Genomic DNA, 18529 nt, shown 5'->3' with positions numbered 1-18529 from the left:
CCAGAATGGTGAATGATTCCACCTCTGACGGCGACCCAATAAAATGACTCTCACATATAAGCTTACCTCGAGCCTTCTATTCTCTGGGGAGCTGAGGAAACTGAGGCCTTTTTCCTGAATTCTTTTAACTAAAATGAAAAAGACGGTCCCAGGAAGGCCCCAAGACAGGAGCCCTGGCACCGAAGACTCTTCATTAAGCGCTTACCACGTGACAGATCCATGTGGTCCAATAGCCAGAGAGGAGAGCCAACTGCACGCAAACGCCCACGGCCGGGATTAATGCTAGCTGGCCCCAGGACCACTGCCTCCAGCTCCCCCACGCCGCCTGCTCAGCTGGAGCTTGGGAAACCGCACAATGTCTGCAATGTAAGGAATTCCATCCACCCAACCTTTATCAAGCCCGTCAGAAGGTAGCAGCTGCCCGTGTAGCCTTTGGGGAGATCTGCTCAAATATGGAGCTGGACGTGGGTCTTCTTTTACTGACACACTTGAGGGAAGGAGCAAGAAGAAAGGCCGCCGAGCTCTGCTAGTGGGGCATGGGGGACCTCTGCACCAGAGGCAGGGGGCCCGGCTGTGGAAATGACAGGGTGGCATGCATCTCAGGCCTTTCCATGCCCCCTGGATCCACAGTCTGGGACAGCAGCAAGTGTGTAGAGGAAGAGAAGCAGCCTGCCATGGTGGGGTCAAAGGTCAGCTGCATGCCTGGGCCCCAGCAGGCTGGGTGATCTGAGCAGCTCATCCCCCTCTTCGGACCTCAGCTTCCTTGCCAGCAAAAAATGAGATGGTTGTTCTAAATGGTTGTGCGTTGGGATTTGTTTTTTCTTGTAATAAAATTCACGTAACACGGGGCACCTGGGCGGTTCAGCCATTCAGCATCTGCCTTTGGCATCTGCCTTCCGCTTGGGTCATGATCCCAGGGTCCTGGGATCGAGCCCTGCATCAGGCTCCCTGCTCAGCGGGAAGCCTGCTTCTCCCTCTCCCACTCCCCCTGCTTGTGTTCCCTCTCTCTCTGTGTGTCTCTCTCTGTCAAAGGAATAAATAAAATCTTCAAAAAAAAAAAAATTTCACATCACACAAAATGTGTTAGTACTGACATTTGGTACATTCCCAGCACTGGGCAACCCTCATCTCTCTATATTTGCAGGGCATCTTCATCACCCCCCAAAAAAAGCCCGTCCCCATGAAGCAGCTCCTCCCCGGTACCCCTCCCACCGGCCCCTGGAAACCAGGAATCTTCTTTCTGCCGTGTGCACTTGCCAGTTCTGGGTATCTCATATGAACAGAATCCTACACTTTTGTGGCCTTTTGTGACTGGCTGCTGTCACTCAGCGCCATGTTGGCAAGGTTCATCTGTGTTTAAGCATTTAGCAGCATTTTGTTTCTTTTCATGGCTAAATAATATTCCATCGTGGACCTTTACTACTTTTTTTAAAATATTTTATTTATTTATTTGACAGAGGGAAAGAGATATCAAGAGAGGAGATCAGGCAGAGGGAGTGAGAGAGGGAGAAGCAGGCTTCGCACTGAGCAGGGAGCCTCATGCAGGGCTCAATCCCAGAACTCTGAGATCATGGCCTGAGCCAAAGGCAGAGGCTTAACTGACCGAGCCAACTAGGGGCCCCACACAGAGTCTCTTTGAGGGCAATTATGGAATCACGGCCAGATGGACAGGACGCCTGGCCTCCCTGGCATGGAGCTTTATCTCGTGGGATGTCGAGGATACACTTCCCTGCCAGCGTGCAGCTAGGAGGGGCTGATTTTGCTGTATAATCATTTAATCACATATAGAAAGGAAATGCCAGCTCGCCAGCCATTGGGTTGAGGACCAAAATTTTAGAAACTTGGTCACAAGGTGAATTTAGGGTTCTGGCTGAGAGGTCTTATACTAGCTTCCTACGGCTGCCCAAGCCGACTAAGACATATGGTATTGTGTGTGTGAATGTCTGTGTGTGTGTGTGTGCTCAAAGATTTTATTTATACACTTTATTTTAGATAAAGAGAGCAATCGCATAAGCAGGAGAGGGGCTGCAGGAGAGGGGGAGAATCTCAAGCAGATTCCCTGCTGAACATGGAGCCCAAAATGGTGCTCCTTCTCACAACCCTGAGATCATGACCTGAGCTGAAACCAAGAGTTGGATGTTTAACCGACTGAGCCACCCAGGTGCTCCTGTGGTATTGTATCTTTAAGTGACTGAGGAACCCCAAACTCTTTTCCACAGTGGCCACACCATTTTCCATTCCCACCATCAATGTTTGAAGGTCCTGTTTGTTCCTCAACCTTTATCAACACGGGGGCTCTTTTAAGCAGGGAGAGCATTTAGTAATAAAACTGCTTCTTTTTTTTTTTAAGATTTTATTTCTTTATTTGTCAGAGAAAGTGAGCACATAAGCAGGGGGAGCGGCAGGCAGAGGGGAAAAGCGGGCTCCCCATTGAGCAGAGAGCCCAATGAGCCAAAGGCAGACACTACTGACTGAGCCAACAAGCTGTCCCAATAAAACTGCTTCTTATAATGAAATCCTTGCAACCCTACTATAAGAAAACCGATAAAAGAGAAGCTATTGAGTGGAGGGGATGTGACAGCACCTCTGAGGAAGCCCTAGGCTTCTAAGAAAAATTGCGTGAAAGCAAATGTTCTGGATAGATTTGTTGGATCCTTCCTGGCTTGGAATCCAGAGAGCCCCATCTTGACCAGTTTCCCAGGTCCATCCAAGTCCTTGGAGGTGTGGCCTACAGAAGAATCCCCCATCTTTATCTTGTGCTTCTAGGGGAGGCTTGAGGTTACAGTGCTCTTCCAGATGTGGTGTGGGGCCCATCTGTGTGAGAAACATCTGGTTCTCATTAAAATGAAAATTCTGGGATCCTACCCCAGACTAACAGAATGGGAATCTTTTTCAGAGGAACCCTGGAATTTGCATTTTTTTACATACTTCCAGATGATTTTGATGCCCCCAAATTTGAGAACCACTGGCCTGGAAGGGTGTGAAGGGTGAGGGGTTTGCAGGCGGATGCCTCAATACATAAGGTCAAAGAGCAGCCATCTTGCTGAACTGTGGTAAGCTCCCTCCCTTACTCTTTAAGTGAGAGAGACACGCTGGATTTTGCTTTGGAATCCAAGTGCCACCTGGAGCTACCCAAAGGTCACGTTGGCACCACCTCCTTCCCACAGGACTGTGAAGTTCCAAAGGATAAGGACCCTCTTATGCCCCTCAGAAACTGTGCACAGTGTTTAAGCATTCCCAAGTGCTGTTATTTCTTTTAATGATGGTTATTATGGTTACTTTTTTGAAATTTGAAAATATAGAAGATCAGTCATAAAGCAATGACTATTTATGCAAGTTTTAGCAGCGTTAAGCAATGCCTTCGTTGTGCTGAGAATCAACATTATTTACTTTGGGAATCTTGCCCAGATTTCTGTTAACTCACTCACACACAGCTTCTCCTCCCAGCCTTGTGACTCAGTGAGGCTTTCCCCCGCTGAGGGAAGGAAAACTATTATGCACAGACCCAGTCTAGTGCAATGGATTCATCAAGGATCATCAAAAGTCCCCATTCCACTTACACCCCCAGAGTAGAAACCCCCTTTTCAGGCTCTGCTGGGACTCCCCCAAGAAGTAGTTCCTACTGTTTTGGTTATACATTGCTATGTAACAAATCTTGCCGAAACTTAGTGACTTAACACAACAACCATTTTATTATTCCTCACTGGTCTTTGGATCGACTAAGCTCAACTGAGCAGTTCTGCTGCTTCTCTTGTGAGACCACAGCCATCTGGGGGCTCAAATGGGCTGACGAAGTCAAGCTGGCTCAGTCACATGACTAGGAGCTGATAGTGGCTGTCAGCTGGGAGCTTAGCTGGGCTTGCTGGTGAAATGTCCTCTACGTGGCCTCTTCGTGTGGCCTGGGCTTCCCACCGTGTGTGACAGCTGGGCTACAAAAGGGAGTATCCTAAGATCCAGTGTTCCAAGAGGGAGGAGGTAACTTAAAGCACCGGGATTCAACCCGAGCTCTAAGACCTTGCATAAGCCATTTAATCTCCTAGAACCTAAACTTCCCTATCCACCACATGGAGATAATTCCTCTCTGATCGGAAGGATGTGAAGACTGAGATGGGGTATATGAAGCTCTTCACACAGTGCTCATACAGAGTGAGTTAGGCTCATGGGCACACCAGCACCTAATCCTAGGACGCCCTGGGTTTCTCCACTTTTTCTCCCACCTTATCCAGATTCCTCCACAGCCGCCTCTCATTTGAAGACAAAGGAGAGGTTGCTGTCTTTAATGGGATCCTGTAGGTCTAGATGTAGAGATTAGAAACTATGACAGGACTCCTTGGAGTCAAAAGATTTGAAGATATTTGTAGGAAAACGTTGCTTGCTGCCATGTGAATTACATGTTATAATAGCATGTTATCAAACGAAATGTCTGTCAATAGGGGATGAGAGATAACATTCATATTCTACTGGATATTCTTTGCTCTTGGGGCATCTAGCAACTGATCATCCTTCCTCTCAGGGGGAAACTGCAAGACAGGAACTAAACACCCCTGCTGTCTGCTACAGAGGCTAAGAGGAAGGCAGATGAGCCCACTCCTGCTCCCTGGAAGGGGTGTAAGCTGAGTGTGGCAGCAAGAGGCTTCTGCTGAGCAAAGTCACAGGCATGGTTAGTGACGTTCCAGCTTCCCAGGCTGGCAGTGGAGCCTAGATTCCGGAGACACATAGGTCAGCATCTGGCAGAAGAGAACTGCCTCACCGACCTAGACGACTCAGCCTGGAACTGTTGTGGATGCGAGAAATGAACTTTATTAAGCCACTCTAAGTTGGGCTTTTTATGTTATATAGCTTATACTAGTTATAGTGACTTGAGAACATGGCCACCACGTTCCTTCCATTGAGGGTTAGAATCTGTGTTCTCTCCTCTCAAATCAGGACAGGATTGTGACCACTTAGATGGAGGACTATAGTGAAAGGTCATGAAAGGCCACATGGCTTTCTCCCTGCTTATGGGAACACTAGCTCCTGGAGCACTGAGCCACCCTGTCAGAAGTCAGTCTACCCAGGGGCTGCCACACTGTGAGGAAGCCTAAGCCATATACGGAAGCCACGTATAGGCACTCTGGTCAGAAGTTGTAGCTCACAGGGCACTTGGACGGCTCAGGCAGTTGAGTGTCCAACTCTTGATTTTGGCTCAGGTTGTGAACTCAGGGTTGTGAGAGGGAGCCCCGTATGGGGCTCTGTGCTCAGCATGGAGTCTGCTTGAGATTCTCTCTTCCTTTTCCTCTGCCCCTCCCCCCAACTCACTCTCAAAATAAATAAATAAACCTTTTAAATTTTTTTTAACATTTTATTTATTTATTTGAAGAGATCACAGCAGGCAGAGAGAGGGGAAAGCAGGCTCCCCACTGAGCAGAGAGCCCGATGCAGGGCTCCATCCCACAACCCCGAGACCATGACCTGAGTCGAAGGCAGAGGCTTAAACCACTAAGCCACCCAGGAGCCCCTAAATAAACCTTTTTTAAAAAAGCCTTCAACCTTAGCCCAGGGTTTACATCATCCCAGCCAAATCTCAAACATGTGAATGAAGAAGCTTCCTGATGATTCCATTACCCTCTCCCCACACCAGCTTTTCATCTTTCAGTTTGAATTTTCCCAGCTGAGGTCCCAGACTGTGACATCATCCCTGCTGTATCCTGTTAGAATTCCTGACCCACAGACTATATGAGCATATTAAATAGCAATTGTTTTATTCTGCTAAGTTTTATGAATCATTATACTACAATAACTAATAGAACACTGAACTACATATAATAGATTCTGTGGGCTATCAGTACTCTCTCAAAAAATTCCTCTCTTGGGGCACCTGGGTGACTCAGTGGTTTAAGCCTCTGCTTTCGGCTCAGGTCATGATCTCAGGGTCCTGGGATAGAGTCCCACGTTGGGCTTGCTGCTCAGCAGGGAGCCTGTGTCCCCCCTCTCTCTGCTTGCTTCTCTGCCTACTTCTGATTTCTCGCTCTGTCAAATAAATAAATAAAATCTTAAAAAAAAAAATTCCTCTCTTGCTGATTCAGTTAACCAGACTTGGTTGCTGTTGTTGCCATCAAGAATCTTGACTGGTAGATATAAAATGAAACATGCCACAATGCTTAAACTGTGGGAGCTTAGATGTTCACGATGTAGTTTTGAGTGAAAATGGCAGGTTCCAAAACAGGTTTTAAAATAGTTCTATTTTTGGGGCGCCTGGGTGGCTCAGTGGTTAAGCCGCTGCCTTCGGCTCAGGTCATGATCTCAGGGTCCTGAGATCGAGTCCCGCATCGGGCTCTCTGCTCAGCAGGGAGCCTGCTTCCTCCTCTCTCTCTCTCTGCCTGCCTCTCTGCCTACTTGTGATTTCTCTCTGTCAAATAAATAAATAAAATCTTTAAAAAAATAAATAAATAAATAAAATAGTTCTATTTTTGTAAACTAAAATAATTTTTGCATAGAGTAAATTCTAGGATGCTATGTACTAAAATTATGCAGTATTGTGTTTAGATACTAGAATTACAGGGGTTATTTGTTTTTGTGCTATCTGTATATTCTAATTTTTTAATAATGAATATCATTACACAGTTACATGTATAATATTTTTAATTAAAAATATTTTTTTAAAAAATTAAGCCAGCATTATAGATTAAGGAATTTGAGAATACTTAGCATACCTCTCTACCTTTGAGGACTTTTTACATTGCCCAGTGAAAGACCCAAAAATACAATCCTTAGGAAGTATGATGGTCCCTAATAATTCCTCTTCTCCCTATAAACATATGCAGTTTCTCACACCAGTAGTGTTTGAGGGCGCTTTCCTGGCTCAGGTGTGGGAGCATGCAAGTCTTGATCTCAAAGACCTAAGTCTAAGCCCCATGTGGGGCACAGAGATTACTTACAAAAAACAATAGTAATGTTTAGGGGCACCTGGGTAGCTCAGTTGATTAAGTGACTGCCTTTGGCTCAGATCATGATTGTGGAGTCCAGGAATGGAGTCCCTGCTGAGCAGGGAGTCTGCTTCTCCCTCTGACCCTCTCCCCTGTCTTGCTCTCTCATTCTCTCTCTTTCAAATAAGTAAAATCTTTTAAAAATATATATTAGTATTTAGTTCCCCTTTTCTTAAGTCTGGGCAGTGCCTATGACTGCTTTGGCCAATGGAATAGAGCAAGTTTGAGGATTTCTGATCTCAAGGGTTAGGAAGACTAGTAGCTATTGTTTCTTCCTCTTACATGCTTGTTCTTGGGATGTTCCCTCTTAGAACTTAGCCCAACCCATGTGGCAGAGAAACAAAACTCTCCAGTTGGCTGTGTCAGCTGAGCTCCTAGCTAATAGCCAACACCAACTTTCAGCCATATGAATGAGTCATATGGAATTCCAATGCAACCAAGCCCCAGATGACTTCAACTCTAGCCAACAATCTATGGGGCAGAAGAACCACCCAGCTGAGCACTGCTGACCCACAGACACATGAGAGTCCTAATATGGTGGTTGTTTTAAGCCACTAAGTTTTGGGATAATGGGGTAGCCAGCCTCCAAGATGGCTCCAGTGATCTTCATCTTCTGATATTCACACCCTTGTGTAGACCCTTTGCATACTATGCCAGGGCTGGTCTGTGTGACAAACAGAATATAGTAGAAGTGATGTGTGGTATGTTACTACCAAGATTAAAGTATAAAAGACCTTGTTGTTTCTTTCTTGATCACTCTCTCAGATGACTCTTCATATTGTGAGCAGTCCCATGGCAAGAAATCTACATAAGATGACCAACTTGTCACCAGGCAGCCCAGGACTTTCCTCGTTTTAGACTGAGAGTCTCGTTCGGCAAACCCCCTCAGTCCTGAGCCAACGAGGATGGTTGGCCACCCCACACTCATGTGGTAAGGCACTGAGGCCTTTGGACAACAGTGTGCTAGAAACTGAGGCCTCCTGACATAGCTGCATGTGTTGTGCCACCTTGGAAACAGATCCTCCAGCCCTAGTCAAGCCTTCAAATGACTACAGCGCCAGCTGACCACTTGCAACCCTGTAAAAGACCCTGATCCAGAACTACCCAGGTAAGCTAATTCCAAATTCCTGAGCTCCCCCAGAAACTGTATAAGATAATAAATAGTTGTTGTTTTAAGATGCTAACTTTGGGGTAATTTTTTAAATACCAATAGGTAATTTATACAGGTGGTCTGTTCTACCCAAATTGGTAACAGAAACAGGGGCATGTTCCTGTTGTCCACCCTGCTCTAAACTGCTGTGATGATCTTTCTGTCTGGGGACTTCCTTTCCTTTCCTGAAAATCAACCTGAGGGAATTTTTGCCTCTTGAGTTCCTGAAGAGCAGTGCTGGGCCAGGCCCCTGCTTACTGCTGGGGAAGCTCATTCCAATTCTAATTGTCTTCCGGGCATTAACAATGAATCTCTTGGGCTCACAAGGTCCTCCCCCTCTCCACTTCCAAATGCTCTCTGAGGCCATCCTGATTTCCCTGAAGGCCTGAGGTGCTTACGTGCTGCTTCTGCAGCCTTCTCTGCTAGAAAGTATCCCTTGATCTCTGACGACTATCTGTGAGTGGAAAACAATGCATGGGGTGTGTGATCAGCAGGACACGTGGACTGTTTGTGAAGATTTGGGAGCCTTGACCTCAAATCTCTTCCAACCAGGCACCGAGGTATTTGAGATTTGGCCTGTTGAATGTGATTCGTTCACTTGGAAGGGCCAGTCTATTCACCAGCACCTTCTTCTGGATGAGTTGTAAGTCCTTCTTGCCTGGGCAGGGCAGCAGAAGAGCAGTGGGAAATTAGTTGAGGAAATTAGTTGAGGAGCACAAACAGTAGGGCCCCCCCCAAAAGCTGATCTAGGCTCCATTTCCGGTCTGGTAGGAGGTTATGCTGGCCCTATCTCTGGGCCGCCTGTGGGCTGCACACATGCAGGGCGCCCAGCACACTCGGGCCAGCTGCCGTGTGCGCACGGGGAGCCAGAGACATCTGTAAAATAGATAAAGATACAAGTAACATGAGCTGAGCTATCAGTGTTCTGTAGTCAGACCACAGACCGCGTTGCTTCAAAGAACAGAAAACTATTTTCTCACAGCACTGGAGCCAGAGGTCCAAAATTAAAGTGTCAGCAGGTTTGGTTGTTTCTGGGGCTGCGGGGGAGACTCCATCCCATCCCCGTCTCTAAGCTTCTGGTGGTTTGCTGGTCATCTGGGGCATCCCCACGGCCTGTCGGTGCATCTCCCAATCTCCTATTTGCCTGGCGTGCTCCCCATGTATCTCTCTCGGCCTAAATTTCCCGTCCTCATTGACCCCGTCTTAACCTCATCATCTGCAAAGACCCCATTTCCAAATAAGGTCGCATTCAGAGGGAGCAGGAGGTAGGACTTCAGCATCTTTGAGGCAGCACAATTCAAACCATAACACCGAGCATTTAGTAAAAACAGCGCATATCCGTGAAATGCCCAGCATTTGCTAGGATAGGCATTTTGTATACATTATTCCAGATTCTCACGAAGATTTCCTAATTTTATAGCTGTAGAAAAAGGATCGAAATGATTACGGGGCTTATCCTAACTCAGGTAGCTCGAAAAAGCAGGCTCTGGAATCAGCCTAGCTTCACCATTTCGGTGGGAGGGAGCCCTTGGACAAGTTACTTAACCTCTCTGAACCTGTTTCTTCATTTGTAAAGCGAAGATAAGAATCCCGCCTCCGTTTGTGCGGAGCGGCTTGGCTGCAAAGGTTTTAAAGATAGGTTTTAAAGGTTTTAAAGATAATGCACAGAGCCTGACACACAGTAATTACTGAACTCATGTAACTGTTATGATAAAGAGTAGAGTCAATAGTTAAATCCACATCTCACTTAGCTCTGATACCTTCATCATCTCCTCTAGGATGCCACACAACCAGGTGCCAGGCCCTTCTTCACCCATGATCTCACCAAATCTTCATTGTATTTTATGGATGAGGGAACTGAGATACAGAGAGGTGAGATGACCTGACCAAGGTCACCCAGCAGATAAAATCTTCTCATCTAGCTCCACTGACTCCGATAATTTTCTGCTATATAACCTCTCATTCCAATGCATAGATACAATATAGTAGAACACTGTCCTCTACCACGGTTTGCTGTTATCTCTGGATCCAACGGAGTCAGTCAATATGAGTTCATAATCTTGTGGCCCTCCCCAGATCTACTACAGGCGAAGAATTCTGTTTCCATAACACTCAGCTCCTGCTGGTTCAGAAAGCTCAGTTCAGGGGTGCCTGGGTGGCTCAGGTTAGGTGTCTGCCTTTGACTCTGGTCATGGTCCCGGAGTCCTGGGATGGAGTCCCACATCGGGCTCCCCGCTCAGCAGGAAGCCTGCTTCTCGCTCTCCCACTCCCCCTGCTTGTGTTCCCTCTCTGGCTGTCTCTCTCTGTCAAATAAATAAAATCTTAAAAAAAGAAAAAAAGAAAAGAAAAGAAAAGAAAGAAAGAAAGCTCAGTCCAGAAGATAGATTTATTTTTTTCTTAAGTCCTTCAGAACTCTTTCTCTCTCTCTCCTCTCTCTCTCTCTCTCTCTCTCACACACACACACACACACACACACACACAATGCTTATACTAGGCCTCACCCATGGAACAAACTAACTAATCACTGAAAGGGAATGGGTTGTATAAGATACCTCAGTTAGAAAGCTTGAAAAGTTCAGAACCAGCTGCGAGGCCTAATCCAAATTTCCCTGGCAAATGAAGGTAGAGAAGATTCCAAAAGGCAAAAATAAAAACCAAAAAACCATATAAACACCTCAGACATAAGCTCCTTCAGATTTCTCTGTCAGGACAGAAAAAGACAAAGCAGCTAGATTCTCTGGCCAGGCCTTTCTCTGATCTTCCTTCCGCCACCTCTTACCTAGCCGCCCTTCCATACCACAGCTCAGCCCTACAAACACCTAAGCTGGGCACCTTGGAGGAATGGTGACCCATCGGCTTCCTCTGGCCCATAGACAAGTTTTGTTTAGACTGCACACAATTTTTAAGTTAGTTGTTAACATTTTTCAAAGTGAGATGTTTCAGCTAGGACTTGTTTTTTGCTTCTTTTGGAAACTCGCAGGTTCTGGCCAAGAGGCGCTGTGTCCCTGAGTGGCCACCATGAGCCAAAGCTGAGTAGTGGCTGCCTCTGAGTTGATTATTTTTATACCTAGACCACTTGACTCATTTATCTTCCTTGCCTGACCCCTCTAGGCACGTGAGGTTTTCACTCTGTGCAGTTGAGTCCTCCTCTCTGCTATCAGATAAAATCTATCTTGCCTCACCTGGCCTGGCATTCAAAAGTCCTTCCCGGGGCGGGGCGCCTGGGTGGCTCAGTGGGTTAAAGCCTCTGCCTTCGGCTCAGGTCATGATCCCAGGGTCCTGAGATCAAGCCCCGCATTGGGTTCTCTGTTCAGCAGGGAGCCTGCTTACCTTTCTCTCTCTCTGCCTGCCTTTCTGCCTACTTGTGATCTCTATCAAATAAATAAATAAATATCTTAAAAAAAAAAAAAAAAGTCCTTCCCGGGGCACCTGGGTGGCTCAGTGGGTTAAAGCCTCTGCCTTCAGCTCTGGTCGTGATCCCAAGGTCCTGGGATCGAGCCCCACATCAGGCTCTCTGCTCAGTGGGGAGCCTGCTTCCTCCTCTCTTTCTCTGTCTGCCTCTCTGCCTACTTGTGATTTCTCTCTCTGTCAAATAAATAAATAAAATCTTTAAAAAAAAAAAAAAGTCCTTCCCAGCGTGATTTATTCAGACTTAGCCCTGTGACTCTATTTCATTCCAAATTCCTGTACTCCTTCATTTCCAGACAGGTCCTGGATTTTCCCATATTGGCTCTTGGGCTAGGGCTGTTTTACTTACTCTGAGATGTCTTCAGCCCAGCTTGGCCAGAACTCTTCCACACCCTTTGAGGTCCATATAAAGGCCTTCTCAGGACCTACCAAACACATGCAAGCTTTCTTTCATTCGATGCTCAAAATCACCTTGTCATTTTGAAGTCTTCTCACATTTGCATATCACAATTTCTCTTCCTGTGAGTCTTCCCCCGCTAGCCAGTGGCTCAGGCGGGGCCCAGCCCTGTAGTTGGCTTCACCACAGCATTAGATCTGTGAATAAGGACGCCATCTTGACCCTCCAAACAAGCCCAGTCGCCACTGATCTAATACCTCAGTACATGCCACACGGAGCAGAATTGCCTCGCTGAGACTTGCACACATTTCTGACTTTTCCACCAGCTGTGAGATATAATAAAAGGGTTGTTTAAGCCACTAAGTTTTAGGCCAGTCTGACATACAGCAGTAGATAACTGAGACAGTTGGGAAAAATAACAAAGTGTTTAATCTTGTTAACTATTTTCTTCAAGTCTTTTTACAAAAAAAAAAAAAAGTGTCTCTCACACACACACATGTGTGCACACACAACTTAGAGAAGGGGAAGGAACTAGTGGTTATTGAGCTAATTTGATTTCTGTTTGGCCATTTTACATGTATTATCTCTAATACTCAAGGCAATCCGGCTTATATTATTATTTACATCTAAAAAAAGAAGACAAAGCCCAGAGAAGTTCAGTAACTAGCAGATGATCACACAGCTCATGAGTGAGAGAAATGGGAATTGAATGCCCAGTCTGGTCTATCCAGCCACAAGATCCAGGTTTTTGTAACCACCTCACCTTCCTACACCACCTCTCTGGGCTCAGACTGTGGTCTGCACTCCACTTAATGTGACACCATATGTGGTCTCTTCATGTTGCTGCAAAGCCTTCAGTCCTTCCTATTAAATGGCCACATGCATATATTTTTTAAAGATTTATTTATTTGAGAGAGGGAGAAATAGCAGGGAAGGGGCAGAGGGAGAAGAAGAGAATCTCAAGCAGACTCCCTGCTGAGCCTGGAGCCTGACGGGGGCTCATTCTACTGACCCTGAGATCATGACCTGAGCTGAAACCAAGAGTCAGACACTCCACCAAGTAAGGTACCCAGGTGCCCCAGTAAATGGCCACATATTATTCCAATTATAGTTTACATACCATTCTCCTCCTGTTGAACATTCACATTCCTTCCAGATCTTTCTGCCATTAAAAGAATTCTGACAGTTGCACCATACCACAAAGAGTCGGAATTCTAAAGGGTGGGGTGAACCTTTTTGGAGTTTCTTGGGTTTTACCAGGAATCTCATCTACGTGACTCCTCCAGCCATCCACTTCTCACCCAGCCACCCTCTCCACGCCGACTGCTGTAGGGAACCTGGGTACACAGGTGCCTAAGGAGGGTGTCCCAGGTGCGGCAGAGAAAGAGGAGAAGAACTTCCTTGAAACTCACCCATTCAGCCCAGATAAGTTAATCACCTTTTATCTAGCTAATGGAGACCTCATTAACCTTAAATAGCTTTGACAGCTGGAAAAATGAAGATTATGTCAGGATTCTTGTTGATTTTAAAAAGATTACAAATCCTGTTATTTCTAAAGGGCCAGGTAAAAGGTTTTTAAATCCTGTTAAGAATTTTAGCAGATACCCAGAGAGCAGTGAATAGACATTAAATGGTTTTAAACAGAGGAGTGAGGACCTAATCGGACTTTTTTTTTTTTAATCTGGAAAGAACAACCTGGATGGAGGGCAATGGCAGGATTTAGTGATTCAGAGGATGGAGGGTGGGGGTAGGGAGGACTCCAGCTGGGTGGGTAGGAGGAGAACCAGGAAGGGAATAATGGGACCAGGTGAGGTAGGGGTGCCTGAGGGCAGCACCTGGGCCAGGCCAACTTCTGCTAGGACCCGGGTCTGTATTTTCCGCTCTTTGGATCTTTGCATGGCTAGTCCCTCGTCCTTCACCGCCCAGAGGAAAACCTATCCCATCTTCTGGGAGGGAAGGCCCCATAGGCCAGGAGGGAGAGAGATCTGGAGAGCCACAGCAGGCCCAGAAGGAGAAGTGAGGAAGGATGCTGGGGAAAGGTCCTGAGGCCTCAGCAGCCCATGAGGCTGCCAACCCTTCCTTCCTAAGAAGGGAGTCCCAAACTACCCCATCTTAAGGGGCTGTATGAGTTGGTCATCACATCCCTGGAGGGTTTCAGCTCAAAGATTCCCATCATGGATTTTATACTTAAGGGAAAGCACTAACCCAGATGGAGCCCCAGGAAGAAAATTCCTTTCTTTCCTTTCTTTCAAGTATTTATTTGAGAGAGAGATCAAGAAAGAGCAGGATGTGATGGGGAGAGGGAGAAGCAGGCTCCCCTGTGGGAAGGGCTGCCGAATAAACGCAGGGCTCCATCCCAGGACCCCAGGATCACGGCCTGAGCAGAAGGCAGATGCTCAACTGAGTTACTCAGGTGCCCCTAAATCCCCTTGTTTCTGCCCTCCTAAAGATATGCAGCCAGCCAGTGCCAAGTGCCAAGGGGACTGCACCAGCTCAGATCAGTGCTTTAAGAGAAGCAGAGACAGGCGCCCAGGTGGCTCAGTCGTTAAGTGTCTGCCTTCTGCTCAGGTCATGATCCCAGCGTCCTGGGATGGAGCCCTGCATCGGGCTCCCTGCTCAGCAGAGAGGCTGCTTCTCCCTCTCCTCCCTGCCTGTACTCCCTCGCTATCTCTTGCTCTCTCTCTCTCAAATAAATAAAATCAGAGGAGCAAAGACAAACAACTTGGGGGAGGCAGAATTTCATTCCACCTGGGCATCAGGGAGCAGAAGATGGCATAGGTTTTCCTCTGGGCAGTGAAGGACGAGGGACTAGCCATGCAAAGATCCAAAGAGCGGAAAATACAGGACAGGCCACAGCTAGAGCTGAGGGAACTTTGCAGCCATATGACGCTTCCTGGATGCAAGCAGATACCACTGTTTACACGGCTCAGACTCACAAGATTGTGAAGTTCTGGGCAGCCATCTAACCATGGCCCTGTAGGCTTTTTCATCATTAGTGGCTGAGATAGAAATTTTCTGTGACATCATCTGGGAAAATTGTCCTCCGAAAAGCAACTTTCCAGAGCCTATAGTTTAGTTGTGCATTTTTTGTACAAATGACCAGCTTCTCCATGACCTACCTGAATATTCCCTTTTGCCCTCTGTCTTTTTAAGCCTTTGGAGGAGGAGATAAGGTATGTAAAAATAAACAAATCTGTAAAACACAAAACCTATCATCTTTCAACAGAAAGCCATGACCCCCAAATCAGTCAGTGGTACTGTGAGTCTCATGGTTTGGGGGGGGATGGTTGGGGGGTGTAGCTTAATGGGGCCAGAAAGGCAGGGTCAAGGAAGGAAGTCCAGGAAGGGGCAAGCCTGGGCAGGGGACTCTGGAGGCAGTGTCTGGAGTGAACTGGGACAGAAAGTCCTCGGGAAACCCAGAAGGTTATTAGTCTAGGTACATACTTAGAGTTGGCTTCAGGTGAGGCTGGTCAGGCAAATCAAGGTCATTTCTGTTCCAAATGCCATATTTGAGAGTTAAGAGAGGAAACTTTTCAGGCTTCACATTTTCTACACCCAGGCAAAGAGGTTCCCTTCTGTGTAGGATAACCTGGGAAATGTGAAGGACCTAGGGATGTGGAAACTGGGTGGGGAGATGGTGATAAATGCTCTTGGAACAACTGCAGAGCTGAGGCAATTTGGCGGGTGGAGCAGAGGTAGGTTGGGATTTGCGCTTCCACACCATGGGCATGGGGGCAGAGGGGAACAAGAGACACAGTATCACTAAGAGTCTTCAATTAACTTTGCCATTTTACTGAGAATTTACAAGTGGAGTTATTCTTGGTTGAGCTGTGTTTGGCAGCAAGTTCAATACATAACATATAATTGCTACATAAATTTACAATTGTTTACAAATACATGACAATGATATTTGCTCCTCCCGGGCCACAACCCACAGATCCCAGCAAGAAGGAGATTTGCCAGCAACAAGGGAGAAAGCCCCATGCAACCTCACAAAAATTTTCCAGTTCCTAACCTTTCAGCATTCCTCAGGCAGGGCCTCCTATTGTGTGGAAAGGTCCCTTCAGGACGGTGGGGAGGGCCTGTCGAGGGGGGCAGATCTCAGAATCACCATCTAAGATTAACTCCGTGCAGGAGGTGGGGGTCATCAAAATGCTTTCTTCTTCTGATCATCTGATAGGAGGCATATCAATGATTACCTGAGGAGACCCCTAACTTCTCCCCTCAGATGCTGGACTGTGGAGTAGTAGGTCAGGAAGTCCAGTTCTGTTTGGGCTGAGTGGGAGAGGGACTCCCCAGTTCAAAAGACTGATTGGAACAGCAGATAGCAGTGAAGTGCTCGGTCTTCACTAGACAGTCAGGGTTCTTCAGAGTGGCCATTTTGATCCAGACATCCTGAGGTCATAGACGGTTTAACGTGAGTAAAAACTATATAATTGGATTTGAGAGAAGATGCCAAAATACTAAGTTATTTCATATCTAGTAACTGCAAACATAAAGAATGACATTTTTTTTTCTGTCAGTGAATGTTTCATGATTGTCTCCTCTGGAGCACTCACTCACTCCGTAGGCACTGAAGACCCAGTAAAGAAGAAGAAGCAGGGTCTGAGAGGATAGATACAAGGAACAGTCACCTAACACTCCCATATAACTATGATTCATGATACATGCCTTAGCAATAATATGAACATCCCAGTAACAATCCCTAACATTAATTGAGCTGACAATTGTAGGCACTGAGCTGAATGGTCCTCAGTTTGTCCCCTCCTACAGTCCTCACAACTCCCAGGCAACTCTGTTCATCATCCCCTTTACAGATGAACACACCTGAGCTGCACAGAAGTCAAAAGACTTGCTGGGAAGAGGCAGAGCTTCAATTTGAATCCAGGTCTGACTCCAGAAAGCAGGCACTTGACCCTGAGGTAAAGAGCAGGAAGAACTAAAGGACTTGCCTTTGGCATGGAGGAGATCTCTCTGTGCTCCCAGTACCCTCACCCTTATCCTGCCTTCATAGACCAAGTAGAAATGACGATTCCTTTGACCTACTGACCTGGTAACCAGGGCCAGAGAATTTCACATTTACTTTGTTGGGTCATGAGATAGGACCAGGAATGGAGTTAGGTTCAGGAACAGGATAATCGTGCCTTTCCAGCATAATTACATCCTTGCACTCTGTGATCAAAATGATTGAGTCATAAGGTTTTTCTTAGTGCCAGAGCCATCTAACTTGCTCTCAAAGAGGTCGCCCAGGGTTGTTTTACTTTGATGTATTTACCAGAGAGCTGACCCTGTTTAGCTGCCAAGTCAGTACTCTGAGGTCCAACTGCCTGGAGATGCCTGACTCCCAGCAATCCAACTCATAGGAGGCTGAAGTATATAACCAGATACTCGAGTATTCATTCACAGCTGGTATTAGTCCTTCAGTAACTGGAATGCTCCTCCCTCAACTGGGGCATCCTTTTCCCAATATAAGCAATCAGAGAGCCAAATCAGTCATCAGCTGGCTGGTTGGTGAATATATCCCAAGAGTTAGCTACAGGCAGATTTCATTTAAGTCAGGGTGGGGCTTAGTGAGTCTCCTCAACCTCACAGCAAGGCATTTCTGTATGAGCTCCAGTTTCCTGTTGTTCTTTCCTGGACCATGGTGGGTAATAAGTGTCCCTAGCTGGCCTCTTGGTTTTACCCTACTTCTTTTTTCCTTTCTATTCTCCAGCCTTCTCCCTCATTCTTGTTTCCTGCTTTCTCCATACAGTACAGTTGACAAGATTGCTAGTCATTCCATTGTTATTAGTTCCAGCCCTGCACCCCGCCCTCCCCCGATACAGCAGGGAGGTGATCTGATGGGTGGGTGGGCTGGTCCAAGCTTTTCCTTTAGGTATGGTCTTTTTGTATTTATTCTCAGATATATTAGGTTGAACCATATGAAATTGCTATATGGGCAGGCCAAAAACAGAGAGCAGCAACTTCATGTGGTTCAACTAACAGCAGACCAGATTTATTAGGAGTGGGCTTAATGAGTCCAACCCCTGCTTGCAAGCCTCGGTGGTATGTGTGTATAGGGTCATACATGGCAGCCTGTTACATATCTCTAGAAACAGGCTTCTCTGGCTAGCCACTGGTCTGGTACATTGTTCATCTTGCTATCTGTTCAGCCTCTGATTAGGGCCTTAATGTCAGGGATGACAAAGGAGGGACTTGAGGTTGAGGGAGAAAGTCAAATTCTTTGTTATACCTGAGAGTATGCATTCTGAAGCCAAAAGAGAACAATTTTAAGGAACACTTTTTGACAGTCCATGTCTTATTTATTCCCCTGTTCGTGTGAAAAATTGGAGACTAATGGAAACAATTTTACATTCTACAACATCAAATACCTGGGTGATGCAGGCTGATATCCCGCACCATTCCTACCTTGTGCAGGGTTTTCAAGGGCTGTAGTTGTATGTACATGCATTTGTCTGTTTCTGGTAGCAGCTTACCATACAGTAAGCTCTGTGAGGGTAATGCCTATCTCTGACAAGTATGTCCTTAACTCGTATCATAGGGCCTGGCACGGAGTAAGTGATCATTTTAAGAAATGTTTTACATAAATGAATGAGTGAGTGAGTGAGT

The sequence above is a fragment of the Mustela nivalis genome (genome assembly GCF_964662115.1).
Source record: "Mustela nivalis genome assembly, chromosome: 1".
NCBI lineage: Eukaryota > Metazoa > Chordata > Mammalia > Carnivora > Mustelidae > Mustela > Mustela nivalis.
This window is presented reverse-complemented; position numbering follows the sequence as displayed.